General features: G+C 37.9%; 1 long non-coding RNA gene across 2 annotated transcripts in view; it reads left to right on the top strand.

The window, feature by feature from the left end:
• The first annotated feature begins 773 nt into the window (after positions 1-773).
• The window catches only part of LOC118411523, a 33,487-nt gene continuing 29,129 nt past the window's right edge, over positions 774-5,131 (top strand). For both annotated transcript variants that reach the window (XR_004830686.1, XR_004830685.1), the window contains exon 1: positions 774-1,029. This is a non-coding gene — a long non-coding RNA (uncharacterized LOC118411523). The remainder of the gene's footprint in view (positions 1,030-5,131) is intronic.

Raw genomic sequence — 5,131 nt, 5'->3', positions numbered from 1 at the left:
AAGAAACAGAAACTAATTAAGGTCAGTCCGTGTTTATTGCACGACGTGGAGACATGGGCCACCTGTCAATACCAGCGGCTAATTTCAGAAATATGTAGGGCATCCGGTCTTCGTTCGGGTTGTCGTTTTCTCGGCTACACGACTCGGAAATATCAATATATATCAGAGGATATACAAATGGATATGTTATTGATGATGAAGGTTTAGGACATACGTAACTCATGAAGGACACCAGCCTCCACCAAGCTCCACATGTCGTTGGGAAAATAGTTAAGTTGGCCAAATAGAAAAATAACGTGTCTGGTAAAAAAGCATAGCACAGCAGCACAGCACAGTAAACGCCAATTGTACTTTGTCAACTCCTCTGGCATGTTATCTGTCTATTTGGCAAACGCTACTATTTTTCCAACGACACGTGGAGCCTGGTAGAGGCTAGAAAAAGATGGGGCATAAACTGATTTCTTTCTTAATTCTTGAGAAACATGGAATGATATTTTCTATGTCTTGTGTACCGCAGCGCTTTCAATAATAATAGAATATCATGTATACATATGATATTGCCCGTTATAACCAATAGAATTGTGGCAGCCGTAGATTCGAAATTTCAACCCAAAAGCATTTGGTTTATTTCTCTATTCTTGCAAATTATAAAGGATCAACGACGGTTAAGAAACAAAAAAGTGCATGTGCAACATTGTCGTTCAGCTACACTTCTACCGACGAGGTCAGGGGTCATCCAGGTCACGTGATATTTGAACATGGATTACCTCCTAATCCCCTGTTTTCAAGTGAGACAGTCGAGAGGGTGGCGGCCACAAAAATGGCGGAACGAAAACCTTTATTCTGTTCCTCAAATGTGTAGTTATTTCTCTTCTTAAATCTGGTAAAATAGCATGTGATAGTTTTTGGGTTGTCAGTAGGTATAGGGATGTTGTAAAGGTTTAAAAATAGAGAGCAGAAATATCGTTTGCCGTTTCGTTTAGACCCAAAATGGTGACAACAAGATGGCGCCGATGTCAACCCAATGGCGTAAGTATTTTATCGTTATTTCTTTCTAGCAAAACTGTTGTGATTCCACAAGTACTTACCACATTTATAAGACGTATTGTTTCACCAATAAAAAGAAATCAGCATTAGCTGTTTATCTTAACAACAAAGGAGTACATGTTTACGTTAAAAGAGTGTTATATACAAAACCCCAGCAGTGAAACCGATCTATTATAAAAGACAAAGGGACCAAAATAACGCTCTTGCCTTTGAGTAAAAAACAACTAACATGACCATGAGCCTTTCATGTGATTTTCTGAAACTAATACTAGTATGATATTTGATACTCGTTTCTGTTGCATCAGTTAGTTAGCCTGGTTTGTTCAGGAAGAATTTTATTGAAAATATATTCCAAACATTCTGTTCACATGCATGCATGCATAAAATTTAGTCTAAAGCTTACTTAAAAACAGTCAGAACTGTACCACTCTGTCTGAATACAGAAATTCGTTAGTTAGTGCGATAAAAATATGTCAGTTCTTTATAATACCGCATAAATGGGGAAACAAACCTAATAGGTTTCATCATGGAATTCATGTGTATTTTCTGTTTAGCGACAGGTACCTGGTGAAACCTGATGAATTTTTCCCTAACATCCATTTCTTTATTTTCTTGAATAAAACGGCAGTATTTCTAAAAATGCATCCTGTTCAGACTGTCTAATTCTGTGTGTATTCGTTTCGTTCCAATACACATCTCCTATCCCAATACACAACCGACTGTAATCATCATTATGTATTTATGCGTCTGACACCTTGTTGTCTAAACCGGATTTTCTGTCTTATCCTAATTTGGGGAGGGGCATATGGAAATGTCAGGCCGAAACGCAATACACATCCTTACCAATACACATTTTAACAAGGGATTTTCTGATCATGGATGTTTGTGTACTGTTAACAGAAAATCAAGAGACCCATAAGGATCCGGTTTCTATTATTTCAGACAGATTTTTGTGTCTCGGAATTTTCGTATCTGATTTAAAATAATTATGCAGGAATGTGTTGGATTTCTGACGAAGATTTGTCTGAATTTATTTTCTTTTTGGGCAGTAATGTCAAATTTGACTAATACCTTTTTGTTGTAGCAATAACAAGTTTGACAACAACAACAATATTTTTCCTTGTGATATCTTACTTCATGCCTAAGCATACTTCATGTAAAACAATCCAGATAGTTTTTCTTGTAATTTTTTTCAGTGTAAGGAGCTCCTTGCTCAATGCTTATTGAAGCTTTTTAACACCACACACATATATATATATATATATATATATATCAGACAGCATTTTGTGCATGTAATTGTTTAGCATTTTCGAGACTACGAAATTCTTACATAGAGATACTCTTGTATTGTTTTTAAGCTCATGTCAATTCTAAAAGAAAGGTCAATCAAAATTTTCTCATTTTGCTTAAGGAATTATGCTGTAAATTCCAAAATAACACCAAAACGTAGATTTGAAAACAGAAATCTATATGTGTACAATTGTGTACGTCGTCGGCTTGCCGCCATTTTGTTAATCTTTCGTGTGCCCATTCCAAGACACATTTTGAACACCATTCAAACGAAACAATTTGTACTTTGAGTTCTTTCTCGCCTATGAGCTATACTCTACATCGGTAAACGCTTTATCTTTCATTAGTAGTATTTATGTTTGGTTTTTGACGTTTCGTTTAGAACTGCTAGAAGTTCGTTTGTTTTGGGCAAAGTGCCTTGCATTAGGTGCCGTGCTACACCACTACAGTACCAAACGATTCTCCAAAGCTGGCTTTTTTGCCAATCTTTACGTTTCTAATCTAGTCATAAAAGTGATTTTTAGAATGACCACCTTTTGGTATAAAAAAACAGTTTGACATAGTAGGGGCTACATGTATTTGTAGGTCGGAGGATTCGTATCCCAAACACACGGCTGTGTAACGGTTGGGTTTGTATTGGCGGAAGAGGTCGCATGTGCGACCGACTTTTCGGTTCGTCTCGGTTGTTGTGGGTATATCGTGTCTCGGAATCGGGTTGCAGACGAACAAAACATGTCAATAGACCACTTCGTTTTGAGATGATGAGGGATAAAACTGATCCAAAAGCCCACGCAACGCCCTGTGCTACTGGATAATAATAATTAGAACACGGTTCTTTTTGCTTGCATAAGTACAATTCAAAATGGCGCGACGGCGACCAAAAAAACATCGAATTTTCTGCTTCTGCTCTTCTATTAAAGAGGGGTTCCCAGAGTTAGAATAGGCGGAATAAAAGAGACATGTTTGCACTACTCCAGCAAGCTTGATTGTGTGTACATGTAGGAACCAAGAAGCTTTTGTGTTCGTTGAGAACGGCAATTTCGATAATTGTCCTCGCGAGTTCGCTTGACATTTTGAACAACAGTCTTCCTTTCCCGTCACTTAACGGAATTACCGAGGTACATACGCAAACCGTCTATTTTGTGGGTTACTCGGTCTGGTATTTCAAAATGGATACTTCTGCGGCAGGTGGTTATTAACAAATGTCAGGGTTCGTTTTCTTTGAGACGTCAACCTCAATCTGTCCGTCTGAAGACTCCCAGGTTTCCTAGCACTAACAAAATGGCGGCGGACATGCATATAAACAGTACCAAATTTGAACACCATCGAATCGTCTGCAAAATTAACAAACGGTCTATAAATTTTGTGTGGACTTTGATCAGTAAGTTCTTGAGAAAAGAATATCTACTTTATGATTCAGATACTGGGGTTGAGGGGCTTTCTGTGACAACAAAGCACAAAATCTTATGACATCATCATGTCAAGGGATCTTTAACCCGAGTGTTTGGCATTTTGTAGATTTCTGTAGAACTTTCAGTCAGCTATAGTTAGATGATAGGCCAGATAACTTTCGTTGAAAAGCCTTTGTGAGCCTTAGGTCCATAAATTTGATTCCATACCAGTACTCTACTCTCTATTCTACTCTAGTGCTACTAGAGTAGAGTACTGGTATCTGTACGTAATGTAAGGGGGACGTATTTTCCTCACGACGCTATGGCTGACGCTGTACAATCAAAACTAAAGCCCAAGGAAACTTTGTACTGAGTTCGTAGCTATGACTAAAAATGTTTTTCAGTGCATTTAAAACCCTTACCTCTTGGGTTTTTAACCCTGCGATCTCTTCAATAGATTTGTGATTATTGTGAATATTTTCGTTTCTTACTGTAGTTAAGGTATACTCTGGCGGTTCTGAAAATGCTGTGAGACAATTACATCTAGGTTACTAAATCAGTTCTTTCTAATAGAAAACACTGTGTTGGCACTGCACTGAAACGAGAAACGTTGTTGTTATTTCCAAAACCTGAAAACGTTTAAACTAAATAATATAAGCCAGTATTCGTACCAATTCACATTTTCCACGGCTGAATTTTAACCGACAAGAGTATGGCTATGTATGTATGTATGGATTTTAACACGCTATATCCACCTAGGGCTCGATTATGATTCTCTACTCACAGTCCACTGAATCTAGAGTCGACTAATAGACCAATCGTACTCATTCACAGTTTGTCTACAATGCGCAGTTATATTTGTACACGTGGTAGCGTGCTCTAATGTATTCCTACACCATATGTGTAAGCAAATAATCGTGCTTCTCTACTCACACTACCGGTAAGTCTAGAATCAACTAATAGAGCGGTCGTACCCATTCGCAATTTGCCTACAATCCCCAGTTATATTTGTCTACGTTATAGCCCCATCTTGTGTTTTCTTACACCATATGTGTAAGCAAATTATACTTCTCTAGTCCTCACGCTAAATCTTGAATCAACCAATTCACAGTTTGTCTAAAATCCACAGTTATATTTGAACACGTTCAGAACAAGTTATAGCTTCCTCGAGTGTGTGTGTTCTTTTTACCATATATGTGCAAGCAAATTATACTCCTGCAAGTTACACAGATTAAATCGTTAACATGCACTTACTAACACGTTCCCCTCTTTACGTTCGAGACTCTTTTTCGGGCAATTAGAAACTGTAAGAAGACCGTTGTTGTTTCAGCAGAAGCCTGGTCAAATGTGTTTTACATGAGGCGGTATCCCTTCTTTTGTACCGATACTGTACCCTATCTACA

Source organism: Branchiostoma floridae, chromosome 3 (assembly GCF_000003815.2).
Source record: "Branchiostoma floridae strain S238N-H82 chromosome 3, Bfl_VNyyK, whole genome shotgun sequence".
NCBI classification, from domain to species: Eukaryota; Metazoa; Chordata; class Leptocardii; order Amphioxiformes; family Branchiostomatidae; genus Branchiostoma; species Branchiostoma floridae.
Note: the sequence above shows the minus strand (reverse complement) of the source record. Positions and strands in the feature narration are given on the sequence as shown.